General features: G+C 43.5%; 1 protein-coding gene across 1 annotated transcript in view; it reads right to left on the reverse strand.

Moving 5' to 3' along the window:
- Positions 1-13,977, reverse strand: part of lpar4 (lysophosphatidic acid receptor 4) — a 57,369-nt gene extending 43,392 nt beyond the window's left edge. The window contains exon 1 of the mRNA XM_060832608.1: positions 13,616-13,977. The gene's annotated coding sequence lies outside the window, so the exon portion shown is untranslated. The remainder of the gene's footprint in view (positions 1-13,615) is intronic.
- Between the last annotated feature and the right edge of the window lie 3,384 nt (positions 13,978-17,361).

Here is a 17,361-nt window from a genome sequence, read left to right on the forward strand (position 1 = left end):
ATTCTGAATCACACACCATCTATCACAGCAGCAAGTGAGTTTCTAAAGCCTGAATGAAACATCTTTCCAGACAAAAGACAAAACAATCACTTCTTAAATTAAAGATCTGATAGGCAGTTTTCAATCTGTTACCCAATGTAAGCTGACAATGAGAATCAACCCTGTGTTATAGAAACTACCCGGTCTTTCTACCCCTATTGACATCTTCCACTGCAAGTTGAAAACGTAAGCCTTTGTGTTATACTTATCAACATATTATCCCACAATGTGATGGAGACCCAAATGATTCAGAAGTCACTTTAATGTTGATGAGCCATATTTGCCTTGTATTGCTTCAAAACGTGACAACATGGTGGCTCAGTGGTTAGTACTGCTACCTCAACACCAGAGACCTGGGTTTGATTCCTCTCTTTGGGGACTGTCTGTTTGGAGTCTGCACATTCTCCCTGTGTCAGCATGGCTTTCCTCTGGGCACTCCAGTTTCCTCCCTCAGTCCAAAGATGTGCAAGTTAGGTGGATTGTCTGTGCTAAATTGTCCCATCGTGTCTGGGGACGTGTAGGTCAGGGGGATTAGCCATGGGATTACAGGATGGGTCTTGGTGGGATGTTTTTCAGAGACTCAATGGGCCAAACGGCCTGCTTCGATACTGTAGGGATTCTATTAATGCTCTTCTACATTTCTGTAAACAATAATAATCTGCACTTGTGTAGCACATTTAGTTTAATATATCCCACAGTATTTCACAAGCGTCCAAAATTGACATAAGCTGCAATCTAAACTTGTTAAAAATTCAAATTCTAAAAGGTAAAAATGGGGATTTGAGGTGGAGAGTGTAGCATAAGAGGTTAATAGCTATTATGCTAATACAGCAACTAGAATGTGTGATCAGTAATATCAGGTCACATGAAATAAGAGAGGGAGTGCTACTGAATCATATCTCTGTAAATAGTAAATAAATATTCATTTGTTTGTACTAGAATAGTGTTGAGTCTTCATCTACTAACGGTACACAGAACCTAGATGTGATATTTACAAAGACAGGGGTGGGGGTGGGGTGGGGGGGGGGGGGGGGAGGTAAACTTGTTTAATGGGTTAGTTACAGAGCTTTGGGTGTAACCAACTGCATGGCCAGCTGCAGCAAAGGCTAAAGGTGAGGGATGGACACAAAGGTTACATTGTAAAAGTGCTGAATTTGCAAAAGGGTTGTAGGATTGCCAGGCATTACTAAACTTGAAGTTTTGGAGGACTAGAAACCAATATAGATCAGTTAACACAAGGGGAGTTAGTGCAAATTAGGATACAGGCAAAGCTTTGGATGAACTCAAGTATTTGGAGGATGGAAGATGGGAGACTGGCCTGGAGAGCTTTCTTTGGTGGTTACTGCAGCAAGACCTTACATTCTTGCCCCTGTGCAGGTAATGAAAATCAGCAAGTAAAAGCAATTGTCATATCATCATTAACTCTTCAAACCTCTGTTAGATTAGATTATCTACAGTGTGGAAACAGACCCTTCAGCCCAACAAGTCCATACCAACCCTCCAAAGAGTAACCCACCCAGGCACAATTCCTTCTGACTAATGCACCTAACACTACGGGCAATTTAGAACGGCCAATTCACCCAACCTGCACATCTTTGAACTGTGGGAGGAAACCAGAGCACCTGAAGTAAACCCACGTAGACATAGGGAGAATGTGCAAACTCCACAAAGACAGTCGCCCGAGCTGGAAACGAACCTGAGACCCTAGTGCTGTGAGGCAGCAGTGCTAACCACTGACAATAGACAATTGGTGCAGGAGTAGGCCATTCTGCCGTTCGAGCCTGCACCACCATTCAATATGATCATGGCTGATCATCCTTAATCAGTATCCTGTTCCTGCCTTATCTCCATAACCCTTGATTCCACTATCTTTGAGAGCTCTATCCAACTCTTTCTTAAATGAATCCAGAGACTGGGTCTCCACTGCCCTCTGGGGCAGAGCATTCCACACAGCCACCACTCTCTGGGTGAAGAAGTTTCTCCTCATCGCTGTCCTAAATGGTCTACCCCGTATTTTTAAGTTGTGTACTCTGGTTCGGCACTCACCCATCAGTGGAAACATGTTTCCTGCCTTCAAAGTATCCAATCCTTTAATAATCTTATATGTCTCAATCAGATCTCCTCTCAGTCTTCTAAACTCAAGGATATACAAGTCCAGTCGCTTCAGTCTATCAGCGCAAGGTAGTCCCGCCATTCCAGGAATTGACCTTGTGAACCTACACTGCACTCCCTCAATAGTCAGAATGTCTTTCCTCAAATTTGGAGACCAGAACTGCACACAGTACTCCAGGTGTGGTCTCACCAAGGCCCTGTACAGCTGCAGAAGAACCTCTTTGCTTCTATACTCAATCCCTCTTGTTATGAAGGCCAGCATGCTATTAGCCTTCTTCACTACCTGCTGTACCTGCATGCTTACCTTCATTGACTGGTGTACAAGAACACCCAGATCTCTCTGTACTGCCCCTTTACCTAAATGGATTCCATTTAGATAGTAATCTGCCTTCCTGTTCTTGCCACCAAAATGGACAACCATACATTTATCCACATTAAACTGCATCTGCCATGCATTTGCCCACTCACCTAACTTCTCCAGGTCACCCTGTAATCTCCTAACATTCTCATCACATTTCACCCTGCCACCCAGCTTAGTATCATTAGCAAATTTGCTAACGTTATTGCTGATACCATCTTCTATATCATTAACATATATTGTAAAAAGCTGCGGTCCCAGTACTGATCCCTGTGGTACCCCACTGGTCACTGCCTGCCATTCCGAAATGGAGCCATTTATCACTACTCTGTTTCCTATCAGCCAACCAACTTTCAATCCAAGTTAGTACTTTGCCCCCAATACCCATACGCCCTAATTTTGCTCACTAACCTCCTATGTGGGACTTTATCAAAAGCTTTCTGAAAGTCCAGGTACACTACATCTACTGGATCTCCCTCGTCCATCTTCAGAGTTACATCCTCAAAAAAATCCAGATTAGTCAAGCATGAATTCCCCTTCATAAATCCATGTAGACTCTGACCTATCCTGTTACTACTATCCAGATATGTCGTAATTTCACCCTTTATAATAGACTCCAGCAGCTTTCCCACCACTGAGGTCAAATTAACTGTCTATAATTTCCTGCTTTCTCTCTCCCACTTTTCGTAAAAAGTGGTATAACATTAGCCACCCTCCAATCCGCAGGAACTGATCATGAATCTGTCGAACTCTGGAAAATAATCACCAACGCATCCACGATTTCTCGAGCCACCTCCTTCAATACCCTGGGATGTAGACCATCAGGCCCTGGGGACTTATCAACCTTCAGACCTAACAGTCTCTCCAACACCAATTCCTGGCAAATATAAGTTTCCTTCAGTTCAGGTCCTTCAGCCACTGTTACCTCAGGGAAATTGCTTGTGTCTTCCCCAGTGAACACAGATCTGAAGTACCAATTCAATTCTTCTGCCATTTCTTTGTTCCCCATAATATATTCTCCTGTTTCTGTCTTCAAGGGCCCAATTTTAGTCTTAACCATTTTTTTGCCTTTCACATACCTAAAAAATCTTTTATTATCCTCCTTTATATTATTGGCCAGTTTACCTTCGTACCTCATTTTTTCTCTGTGTATTTCCTTCTTAGTAATGCTCTGTTGTTCTTTAAAAGCTTCCCAGTCCTTTGTTTTCCCACTTATCTTTGCTATGTTATACTTTTTCTCTTTTAACTTTATATGTTTCTTAACTTCCTCCGTCAGCCACGGCCACCCATGCCTCCTCCTGGGATCTTTCTTCCTTTTTGGAAAGAACTGATCCTGCAACTTCTGCATTATACACAGAAATATCCACTGTCATCCCTGCTAAGGTATTGCACCATTGAACTTTGGCCAGCTCCTTCCTCATAGCTCCATAGTTTCCTTTATTCAACTGAAAAATTGTCACTTCCGATTGTACCCTCTCCCTCTCAAATTGCAGATTGAAGCTTATTGTATTATGGTCACTACTTCCCAATGGCTCCTTCACTTCGAGGTCCCGGACCAATTCTGGTTCGTTGCACAATACCAGATCCAGAATTGCCTTCTCCTTGGTCAGCTCCAGCACCAGCTGTTCTAAGAATCCATCTCTGAGGCACTCCACAAAGTCTCTTTCTTGAGGTCCAATACCATCCTGATTCTCCCAGTCTACCTGCATGTTCAAATCCCCCATAACAACTGTAGTAACATCTTTGCGACAGGCCAATTTCAGCTCCTGATTTAACTTACATCCAACATCCAGACTATTGTTTGGGGGCCTGTAGATAACTCCCAAGAGAGTCTTCTTACCCTTAGTATTTCTCAGCTCTATCCACACTGACTCTACATCCCCTGATTCTAGGTCCCCCACGCAAGGGACTGAATATCATCTCTTACCAACATGGCCACCCCACCCCCTCTGCCCGTCAGTCTGTCCTTACGATAGCACGTGTAGCCTTGAATATTCATTTCCCAGGCCCTGTCCACTTGAAGCCACGTCACAGTTATCCTCACAATATCTTATCTGCCAATTTCCAAAAGAGCCTCAAGCTCATCCATCTTATTTCTAATGTTTTGTGCATTCATGTACAGTAATTTGTTACTGCCCTCACCCTTCCCATCAACTCCTATTTCACTCAACCTTACAGCATGATCCCTTTCTAAGTTTTCTGCCTCATTGATACAGTTGTCTTTCTTGACTTCCCTTGTTCTGACTTTCCCTCCAATTTCCTTCTTAAACATCCAGTTTGTCCCACTGAGCCACCACTCTTCTCCAGAAGTGCTTAAAAACTGTTGAGACTGGACTTCATTCGTGAGGCAGTGACTAGGAGTAGGGGGAAGTTTACCCTCAAAAAGGGGAGAAATTAGGGAGTGAAACACAAAGGTGTCATTTGTTTTAGAGCGTGGAGCACTTGGGGTGAATAACCAATCAATTTTCAGGTAGGGATGGTCACTCAATTTTTATAATGAGGTTACTTGCCTCGGCAACAACTCTAATAAAGTAATTCAGAATTTCCCAACGTGGGCATTGGGACCAAGTGGAGTTGCAGGCTGAAAGTTTGGAGTTATGATATCTGAGGCAGCAAAGCTGTCATAGGTCTCTGAGTTACAACAGCTATCCCCCCTGCTCTAACAAACTGCTACCTGCCGCACGGCAACCATACTCTCACAGCTCAAACTTAAGACTTGTGACATTTTGACAGTGGAATAAAGTCTGGGAAGCACTGACCTAACAGGTAACAGGAGGAGGTGAGGCCTGCTGACTGCTGGCACTAACTCATTTCTCCAGACTCCGCATACGGGACACTCTGCCACAAATTCTCCAAATTCCTCCTAACCTGATCTCCCCTAGTCCACCAACATTGCTTCTGATCTCCCACCCCAAACAGATATCCACACAGACAGACACAAGCACACAGAGACAGACGTGCACACACACACACACACACACACACACGTCCACTCAAAGTTTCAGTCAGATCCTGTTCTTAAATTTCAGCAGAACTCATAAACCATTCATCTGGGTTTCTTGATTTCAAAACAACTCACAGAAAGTGAAGACTGCAGATGTTGGAATCCAGAGTCAAGAGTATGATGCTGGAAAAATCACAGCAGGTTAGGCAGCATCTGAGGAGCAGGAGAATTGACATTTCGGGTATAAGCCCTTCATCAGGAATTGGGATGAAGGCCTGAAATGTTGATTCTCCTGCTCCTTGGATGCTGCCTGACCTTCTGTGCTTTTCCAACACCACACTCTTGACTCAGTCCCTCATTACCCTTAATTGGTCATGTAAGGACATCAATGGGTGAGAAGGTTCACCACAGACCTCCCTATCCCAAACCTATTTCAATGTAAGCAGGAAGACACAGAATATGAGGACATAAAAACACAAGAACTAGGAGCAGGAGTAGACCACATCTGGCCCTTCGAGCCTGCTCTGCAATTTAATAAGTTCATGGCTGAGCTTTTTATGGATTCAGCTCCACATATGTGCCATCTCCTGCTTCCAAGGCAATACAAATCATTGCAAGATTCCTCTTTGTTGCTTTGTGTCTCAACACTTACACATTAAAAGAATACTTATTTGAAGGTTTGCCTTCTTTCCACCTACAGTGACCTCTGTCATTTGTTGCGCTCGATTGTCTATATTAGCTTAGAAAGCAGGAAGCAGCATAGAACATGTCAATCAGGGGAGAACATTTCCAGCAATGGAACTTGTAAAACAAAAAGAAAGGCACATTGTTAATTGTTGTCAATTTGTGGGCGCTGGCAGTGAAAAGCTTTTCACAAACTCTCAATGTTATTCTGATCATCGAAACACTACACAGTTTTTATGCCAAATTCAGTTTGCACTTGAACAGGAAATTCTGCAACTACAACAGTCAGACATTTACTTGCACGGTATATTTGTAAATTGTCAAAGCACAAAGCAAGTACTATTCTTAGCCTAAAGTGTAGAACTTCAATTATATTAATTTTTTTTCACTTCCTGGCAGACCTTAACTGATCAGTTTGGATGAAGAGTCAATGGACTCGAAACATTAACTCTATTGTCTCCCCACAGATGCTGCCAGAGCTGCTGAATTTCTCCATCAATTTCTGTTTTTATTTCAGATCAACAGCATCTGCAGTCCTTTGTTTTATTCACTGCTAAACTGTCGAGATTAAACTCCTGTTAACAAATCACCACCAATCACAAATAAAAATCATTCTCGGAAATTATAAAACTACCATTGTCTCTTGATCTGTGTCTGCTATTAGAATAAGGAACACAAAGACCAATGTACACATATATACATTTTTTAATATATTGTCCGTACTGTAGGATGCACACTTTTTTGCCTAAAAAGAGACAAAGAAAATTTTACTCATCTCATAGGTTTTCCTGAGCATAACTTACACACCTCACAGTGAAATAAACCGAGGACTATTAGCCTCTCAAGTGCAAATCGCTCTGCTGGTTTTTATTCCTCCAATTAAAAGGAGCACTTAAAAAACAAATCCTGATAGCAAGCTATCAGTCTTGGAATAAAATATTTTATTTTCTTCTTCCAAAAAGGAAAAATAACAGAACATGCCTTTATATCCCAACTTTGACAGTTTCAAGTCAGTCCATAATAATTCACAGCTACCTTTCAGGTGAAATGCACAACAGCAGCCGTGTCTGCTCTCATAATGTTAAAAATCTTGGAGATTTGACTAAGAGGATGGAATTTTTTCCAAATAACCTAGCCCACAGTTAGCCCTTGTTCAATACCCTTAAACAGTTTATCCAATCATCTATCTTGCTTTTAAGACCTTGTAATGCAGATTGGCTGTTGTATATCCCAACATTACTTTTTGAACTGTAATAACCATTGTAATTTTGTTAGCTGTGCATAGATTTAGAACACCTTGAGATTTTTACATCTGCAAATTTTTTAACCTTCCCTGAGAAGCAGTAATCTTTTTGTCAACTGTTCAATTAAATTTAGCATTAATCTGGACAAAATTACAGAATTATACATTGGTCTTGTATAAATGCAAGTCCTTTCATTTGTGGTGACATGTGACTCAGTGATTAGCACTGCTACCTCACAGGGTTTAACTCTAGCTTGGATGGCTGTCTGTATGGAGCATGCTTTCCCTATGCCCGTGTCAGTTTCTACCAGATGCTCTGATTTCCTCCCACAGACCAAAATGGTCAGATTCGGTAGATTAGCCATTATAAATGCTAGAGTTACTGGGGTGGGGGTGGTGGTCTGGGTGGGATGCTCTTTGGAGGGTTTGTACAGACTCGATGGGCTGAATGACCTCTTTCCATGCTGCAGGGATTTGAATCAAATACTGTGTCGCCACTAAATTACAGGAAAACGTGGCAGATAATCATTTTTCGTGTTACGACATGAAGGAAAAGTGCTGGCCAAGACAATAGGTCAAAAGGCCTTTGCTCCCCTCAAATAGGGGGATCATTTTTGAGGAGGCAATTGGAGCCTTGGTTTCTTATCTGAAAGACTCTGGCAGTGTAGTACTCCGTCAGTACTGCCCTGAAGTTTTTAGTTTGTTCTTGTGAATTATATGTTTGAATTTACAGAGGTGACAAGTGATTCATTTTGGCCTCAAGAAAATGGATCAGAATTTTTTCCAAATTCCAAAATGCTGAGAACTTTGGACGAGCTGAGATATCTTGGGGTCTAAGTACAGAAATCAATAAAAGTCAGTAGGCAGGTAGAAATGTATATAAGAGCTTAATGAAATCATAGAATCCCTGCACTGCAGAAACAGGCCATTCAGCCCAACAAGTCCACACTGATTCTCCAAACAGTATCCCACCCAGACCCATTCCCCTCCATATTACTCTATATTTACTCCTGACTAATGCACCTAAACCACACCCCTGAACACTCCAGGCAATTTAGCATGGCCAGTTCACCTAACCTGCACATCTTTGGACTGTGGGAGGAAACCGGAGCACCCGAAGAAAATCCACACAGCCACAGGGAGAATGTGCAAACTTCACAAATAGTCGCGTGAGGCTGGAATTGAACCTGGGTTCCCGGCGCTGTGAGGCAGCAGTGCTAATCACTGAGCCACCGTGCTGCCCCAGTGCTGGGTATTGGATCAAAACAATGCAATACAATGGGGCAAAAATGAAATCATAAGAGGGACAAAATACCACATCCCAGGCAGAATATACTGGCTCTGACTGGGATGCAGTACAGTTTATTAGAGTGGTACCCGAGCTAAAAGGTGTTGTCCAGACCAGGTTTCTATTCCCTTGAATGTAGAAGTAAGAAAGGTGATCTAATTGAAGCTGATGATCAAATCCTATCCCCATCATATAAATTGAAGTTATTCCCTCTGGTGGGAGTCTAGAACACATCTTATAATAGGGAGCACTCTTCATAAATATTTAATTGGCTCTAACATGCTTTGGTATTCCCTGTGATCATGAAGTATGTTATATAAGCATACTCTTTCTCCAAGGTTCTCTAATCCATCTTTGTAACTTCTGTTCACACATTCCCGCACAATCAAGCAGAACCATCTTCAGAGAAAAACAGTTTAAAGTGAATGGGTTTCATTTTCAGCCAGTGACCACAGAACAGGTTTCTGGATTTGAGACAATTGGCAATACACAGTGATCTACTTTTAGGATCTATCTTGATGTCAGTACTAGGAAGTACTGGAAGGTTGCATTGCACCAATTATGGACATGCAGAACAACTTCTCAGTGCTTACTGTCTGAAATAGCATTGCCTATCTGGCATATAAATTCACTGGATGTGGGGGAAGGTATAACATTACTTCACAAATAGGAAGGTGCAGCAACAGAAAGGCCGCCAGGTTCTTTCTGGTCAGTGTCATCGCACATCAAATATTTCCTCATGTCAAAAACCAGTTCCTCTAATATCTCCGAACACTATTCAGTTACACAGTCTCCTCACAGAATCTAGGCTGGGGAATCTACAACACCGGGTCATAGTCTCAGTGTAGGAGGATAACCATTTAGAACCGAGAATAGGAGAAGTTTCTCACTTGAATGTTTTTGAATCTTGTGGCTGTTCCATTGTCAAATATATGTAAAAGCTGAGATAGACAGATATTTGGTCTCGGGAAATCAAGGGATGTGGGAAGTAGACAGTAAGATGAAGTTGAGGTATATGATTAGCTGTAATGGTCCTCGATGGCATTCACCTCCTTCACCATTGATGTGTCATAGCTGCCATCTATAAAATGTACTGCAGCAACTCACCCATGCCTCCTCAATCGTTTTTTCAAACTTACAGCCTCTACTGCCTAGAAGAACTAGGGCATTGAGCACAGAAAGGAAACACCACCTGCAAATAAATCTTCAAGTTGCATGCCTCTCTGTTGTCACTTTCACATTAACTGTGTGTTAAATTATATACAGGATGTTGAGCATTAATTGGGGATTCACTTGTACTCCTATAAATAGGACACAGACTGAAAATATGGTTGTTTTGTTAGCAGGTGTATGCTTTAAATGTGTATCACTTCAAATAAATGCTCATAAAAGTGTGCAAAGACTGGTTCCAGTTCCATCCTTCACTCACTGGCTTTCTGAAACATATCAGCAAACTGGGTGGGGGGGAAACAAAAAAAAAATCACCATTTTACCACTATTGCTGGGCTAGAATTTTGGAATTCTTACCCTTCTAGTACAAAAAAAATGCACAGGATTGCAGCAGTTCAAGAAAGCAGCTTATTACCACATTACATGGACAATTTGGGATGGGGAAACAAATTATTGCTCCAGTAAGAACTCCACCATGCCATGAACAAATGATTAAAAGTGGTCTAGCTACACACCTTAAGAGCTTCTTTACTACGTTGCAGATTGTGCTCAGGTATTAATAACTTGTGCAGCAGAAAACACCATCTCCACCCATCCACCTCGATCCAATATTGTGCCAGATAGTTTTTGCCTGACTATTCTGTATTTTATGCTAATTGTTTCCTTTCTTTTCAAATCTAAAAACATGATACGTCAGTGTAATCAGTCAAGGGAGAACAAGAGAGCACATTCCCATTAATGATAAGACTAAGAGCAAAAAATTAAAATCCTGAAAATAGTTTGGCATCACTGATCCTCTTAGATGCAAACACCCTGTAATTTCTATTTGGCCTGTAGCTAACTTTAGAGACATCCCACACCAGTCCAACAATCTGATGAAAAGGGCCATTTATTGCTCTGATACACAAGTCCAGCATAAATACAAAATTGGCATCAGAGTCTTATACTTCCCTCAGACCCTAATTAGTGAATCAGTGGCTGCTGGTGATGAAAGATGAAAGTCCCACAGTGTGCGAATACTGTTCAGGATGCTTGGAACTGTTCATCATTTACAGCTGAGACTGTCAGTTTATTCTATTGCTGGCCTGCTTCTAATAGAAAGAAACTAAGCATTTCATTAAATCTATTATTGAATGGTTCCCACTGTTGCAAACAATTTTAGGTGAGAATTCATACATATAATTGATTAATCACACAGTCCAACAGTGTAGATTAAAGTTCCCAGTGGTATTTAAGTACTTTAAAAAATAAAATAGATTCTAAGAACTGGTGTGTAAGCATGTTCAAAACTCAAAAATCAAACCACTTATTTCGAGATTGCTTGATTTGAATTTGAGTGAATTTGCTTACGCTATACCAGCTAAAATAAACTCTGCTTTAGTTAGCACAAAGTCTTTTTACAGATCACATATTTAACAACTAGGTTTCAATGTGTGGTATCAATTTTTATTTGGTTGCCCATTTTTGAGGATATTTATGAAGCGAAATTCCTCTTCAATTAAAGTGGAAGGCACACAACACATTCTGCAACATATAAGGTTACAAATGAAATTTCCTTCTCAAAAAAATCGCAGTCTTCAATTTCAATTGATTTTGTTAGCAGGTCATTCAATATTGAAGCAAAAAAAAACTGTACGTTATTTGTTACATGTCTGACAAAAGCTATCTCCCTTCCTGGTTTTCTTGCAGGAGTTGGTATCAGCAACTTGCTGTTTAAAATTCTCAAGCCACAAATGACTGCTCCTCACAGAAAATTTTTAGGTTTATAATTAGTCTGGAATAGAAAATGAACATTATAAACGTCAGCCCACTCTAATTATCGAATTAATCCAACCAAACCCAAGCAAGGAATCCATCCCTGCTCTCCACGATTTCTCGACATTGGTCGGAGAGTGTTAACTTTAATAAAGGAAAAAAGAGAGAAAATGAACTGCTTATATATTTTAATAAAAGACTGCAAATTCTAGAAATTAATCCTAAAATGATACAGCATATCAGTCAGAATTTGGGAAGGGATTCCATGCCCAGAATTTAATCCAAACTTTTCGATGCTGATAGACTTGCTGCTCCATTTCAGAGACTTCTTGTAAAGAGTATGAGCAGACAGAGTTGGGTTACAAAGAAGCCCTGACCCAAATGACAACACTAAAATTCCATTTACATCCATAATGTGTATGTCACTAGTTTGGATGCTGCCTTTGCTAGATAGTTAGAACAGTAGGGGGAAATAAGAGTTAAAAGTGAAGTTGAGGGAATAAAATGAGGGAACGAGTTCTTGAAATGTGATCCTCTGGACTAAAATCACAGAATCCCTAAGGCGTGGAAGCAGGCTATTAACCCTGCCAAGTCCACACTGACCCTCTGAAGGGCATCCCACTCAGACCCACCCCCTACCCAGTAACTCCACATTTCCCATTGCTAATCCACCTAGCCTGCACATCCCTGGATACTATGGGAATTTATCACTGCCAACCGATCTAACCTGCATAGACTTGGACTGTGGGAGGAAACCCACGCAGACACAGGAAGAATGCACAAACTTCACACTGGCAGTCACCTGAGGGTGGAATCAAACCCAAGTCCCTGGCACTGTGCTTAAAAAGAACATGACGTGGAGGTGTCGGTGTTGGACTGGGGTGGACAAACCTTTTAAAAATCACAACACCAGGTGACAGTCCAGCAGCTTTATTTGCAAGCACTAGCTTTCAGAGCACTGCTCTTTCATCAGGTGAGACAGCTGCCTGATGACAGAGTGATGCCCCGAAAGCTTGTGCTTCCAAATCCACCTGTTGGTCTGTAACCTGGTGTTGTGTGATTTTTAACTAAAATTAATAAGTGAATGTCTGTCGGCAATGCCAACATAAACAAAGCAATGTTGCAATGTCAGAAACAGAGCAGCCAATTTGTGACTGGAAAGTAGTGATAGTCAGATCTGATTTTGTGGTGTTGATTGAGAGATACACACTGACCTGGTCACAGACAATAACTCCTGTGCTGTTTTTTGAAAGTGTGCCATAACGTCTTTCTGAGGGGCTGGGGGAGAGGGGGGGGGGGGGGGGGGTCAACATCTCATACAACAGGAAGGTTGTGACATGATCAATGCCATTTTATTTCCGCCTAATCTCCTCCGAAGTGTGTGAATTTGTTATTGTGAGATTCTCCCCAACACACTGCAGGATTGCACTGCGTTTTGTAAACTTTATTTAGAAACAGAGAGAGAAGGTGTTGCTCAGACGAAATAAAACAAAAACCGCTACAAATTCTGGAAATATGATTCAAACGCTGAAAGTATCCGAAATACACAACAGATCAGCGTTTCGGAAAAGTTTCCATGCCCAGGATTCAACCCCAGACTTTTGTCCTTTCTGAAGCTGACAGACTTGCTGTCCAGGGAGGGTGGGAGCAAATGAGCTCTAACACAAAGGATATAAAAATGTATGGTCTCACACACGTCCCTTAAACTGGGGAATAAAATCCCGAACTGTGGACTGCAAACAGGGGAACAAGAGCACTGTCTTGTACAAAAGGTGGCGAGACCTCGCTGAACTGAGGGGGTGGGTGGGGGAGCTATAAGGCAGTTTCTGTGCAAAAGCTCACATCAGTGTGAGAATAGTTCGGGGAAGACATCAGTCAGTGTAAAACATGTGGATCAGAGGAAGCAGCACTCACACCATTAGGACAGCAGCGACAATAAATAAAAGAGGACCCTTGCTTGAGTCAGTTTGGAGAAGACAAAGCAGAAACCGCGGAACGACTGAGAATTGGTTTAAATCTTACCTCGGGCTTGAGTTCCTTGTGCGGACACTTGTATGGGATGTCTTCATGCAATTCAGTCTCGGTGCACGTTGACTGCAGTCCGTAACAAACAGCCAGACGGCTTCAGGCTATCCTTTGTTTCCTCCTGGCTGTGATGCCACACCTTGCGGCTTGGTTTGGCCACACAGTGCTGTCTAGGGACATTTTGCAAGCAACTTCCCCAGCCTGCACAGCCTCTGGTGCAGATCCCCACTGCACTCTGTCTGTCTGTCTGTCTCTCTCTCTCTCTCTCTCTGTATACCATCAGACAGCAGCATCAACTTTTATTCCCCCCTCCCTCCCCATGTGTGTAACTCAATCCCAGCCCCGCTCTATAACTTCCACTTTACCACAGCACGATTGGCTACGGCTCACATCAGATGGTTTCATTTATATCTGTCCAGGAGCTCTCCCCCGTGAGAGCCCGTTAGGAACATGTTAGCACTACACCAGATGTCTTCTGTGTGTTACATTTCAGGGGAGGGAGGACACGGAATCTCACCATTTTTTGTTCAGCCACCGCCCAGCTAAGACGACCAGGTTTTGATTTCTTTTTTGCAACTTCGAATCGCAGCGAGAGAGAAAAAAAAAGTTTAAAATCGTGTTTTTGCTGCTTCTTTAATCCTTAACTTCTGGGGGGGACTTGCATTTTCTCGGGATTCCGGTCCGAAATGAGAGGGAGACACAAAGGGGGAGGAACGGGCAGCGTGTTAGATGTGAAAGTGGGCTGGATATTTTTAGGTACTCACTCGAGCAAGAACCGAGGAGGGGGTGTGGGGGCGGGAGAGGAAGTAATATACCCTTTTACCCTTTCCAAAACGGCTCGCCAGTCACCAGGACGGAGGGAGAATGATCCAGCAACCCTCTGCAGATTCTAAATCTATGAAGAAAGGCAGTTGAGGTTATATTCCAACAACTTCATTTGGAAGTACAAGCTTTCAGAGCACTGCTCCTTCATCAGAGCTCCCTGATAGTGCTTCCAAATACCGCTGTTGGACTGTGACGTGGTGCTGTGGGCCTTTTAAGTTTGTCCATTCCAGTCCAACACTGGCTCCTCATATCTGGAACAGACCAACTGACCGGAGGTGGGCACACGCCAACGTGCCAGATACATTGTAGAGTAATACAGCATGCAAACAGGCCCTTCAGCCCAAACTGCTCCATGCTGACCATGATGCCCACTCAGCTAGTTCCAGTTGCCCGCAGTTGGTCCATATCCCTCAAAACCCTTTCCATCCATGTATTTGTCCAAGTGTTTTTTAAATGTTGCTATTGTACCTGCCTCAACCACTTTCTCTGGCAGCTTTTTCCATACACGCACCACTGTCTGCGTGACGAATTTGCCCCTCAGTCCTTCTTAAATCTTTGCCCTCTCATATTCAATTACCCATCCTTGGGGAAAAAAGATGACACACATTCATCATATCTATGCCCCTCATGATTTTATACACCTCAATAAGGTCACCCCTCATTCTCCGACGTTCCACGGAATAAGTCCTATCCTGGTCAACCTCTCCCTCGAACTCAGGCCAACTAGTCCCAGCAACATCCTTGGAAATCTTCTTTGTACTCTTTCTACTTTAACCATACCTTCCCTATAACAGAGTAACCAAAACTGCACACAATACTTCAAGCATGGCCTCACCAACGACGTACACAACTGTAACATAGTGTCCCAACTCCTATACTCAATGCCTCGACCCAGTCACTCTGAAGAATTCAGTGGGCACCATGAAATATGAATGGCGCCAAAGGAATCCAGCCTTTGGCATGTTGGGTGACCTCCAGTTAGTTCAAGCCCGTTGGTCCAGTGCAGAGCACAGTCACCTTCCTCCTGGTGGTCATAATGGAAGGGGAAGCCTGGGATGCACAAATGGGGATGAGGTGTGGGCAGCTGAGCATAAGGATCACAAGAGCAGGCCACACACTATCAGGTTTTGGGTCTAGTGGAGTTGGAGATGAAACCAGTCTCTGCAGGAAGGGCATGGTCCCAGGCGTAGGGAGGGCATTGTAGAAAGAATAATTGGCAGGGAGGGCATGGAGGCCTTACACTCGAGAGGAGGTATCCTATCCTTCTCAGTCACTACAACTACCATCTTCACAATCTCTCACCTGGCCTGAGGCCTGGTGATCCTTAAAGTCACTACCAGTCGTGACTCTAATGAGAAAGCAGCCTGATGGTCCTGTGGAACTATGGTGATTTATTTACTCTACCTTGGCAACTGGCATCCCTTCCAGACATTGCTGCTCCATCAGTGTGACTGACGCTGGCTCGTCATGGTGTGTATCCTGTGTGTATCAGGGTGCACCCAATGCTGCCATGTATGACTCTCCATGAGATTCTTCACTCTCTGAATGGAGAAACATATATTCTCAAATCGTGGAACCCAAGATGAGACTCTTCCATTCTCAGCCCAAGACCCCACATGTTGACACAGTCTCCTTTCCAGTGAATCTCAATGTCCTGTTTTTGTGCCCAACTCAAGTGGGCAGTGTCTATCTCCGGTACACGAAGGGGGTCTACTGATTGTTGTCTCTATCTTTGTTCCATCTGCTCACAGGTGTGTTTACCACCCAGTACCTCCCTATCTCATATGCACACCCACTGGGGTGACTTCCAGAGCCAGAGGGCACTGTTCTTAGAAAGTGTGATGGTGATTCTTCTGAGCACTGCTGTGGTTATATGTGTTGCAATGATGTTGGGCTCATCTCCTGGGCAAGATTCAAGGAGAGGTCATGAGAATGAGCCTTGGACACCAGAGCCCCTGCAGTGCTGAGGATTCCCAATGACATTCAGAAATCGCTATCCCTGGCTCTCTCCCTTCTACTAACCTCTCCCCTGCCACCTCCTGCCTTCTTTCCTCTCTCCTTACTCTGACATCTTACCATGCCTTTCTCCCCTCTTCACTTTATCATTTCCATGGTGTCTCCCATTCTCTCCTTGCTCTGTCCCCAGCTGTTTGCTTCTCTTCCCCCATTGGTCACAGTGCACCCTGCGCTCTCCTAGTTCCCTCATGCTCTCCCCCTCTCCTCCCTCACTTCCACACACATCATTTACTGCATCCGCTGCACCCAATGTGGCCTCCTCTGTATTGGGGAGACAGGCCGCCTACTTTCGGAATGTGTCAGAGAACACCTCTGGGACACCCGGACCAACCAACCCAACCACCCCATGGCTCAACACTTCAACTCCCCTTCCCACTCCACCAAGGACATGCAGGTCCTTGGACTCCTCCATCGCCAGACCATAGTAACACGACATCTGGAGGAAGAGCACCTCATCTTCCGCCTAGGAACCCTCCAACCACAAGGGATGAACTCAGATTTCTCCAGTTTCCTCATTTCCCCTCCCCCCACCTTGTCTCAGTCAAATCCCTTGAACTCAGCACCACCTTCCTAACCTGCAATATTCTTCCTGACCTCTCCACCCCCACTCCCACTCCGGCCTATCACCCTCACCTTGATGTCCTTCCACCTATCACATTTCCAATGCCCCTTCCCCAAGTCCCTCCTCCCTACCTTTTCTCTTAGCCTGCTGGGCACACTTTCCTCATTCCTGAAGAAGGGCTCATGCCCGAACCATCGACTCTCCTGTTCCTTGGATGCTGCCTGACCTAATGCGCTTTTCCAGCAACACATTTTCAGCTCTGATCTCCAGCATCTGCAGTCCTCACTTTCTTCCTCTCCTCCCTGCCCTGCCATCTCTTTTCTTCATCCCATTCTCCTCC

This window comes from Hemiscyllium ocellatum, chromosome 11 (genome assembly GCF_020745735.1).
Source record: "Hemiscyllium ocellatum isolate sHemOce1 chromosome 11, sHemOce1.pat.X.cur, whole genome shotgun sequence".
Taxonomy (NCBI): Eukaryota; Metazoa; Chordata; class Chondrichthyes; order Orectolobiformes; family Hemiscylliidae; genus Hemiscyllium; species Hemiscyllium ocellatum.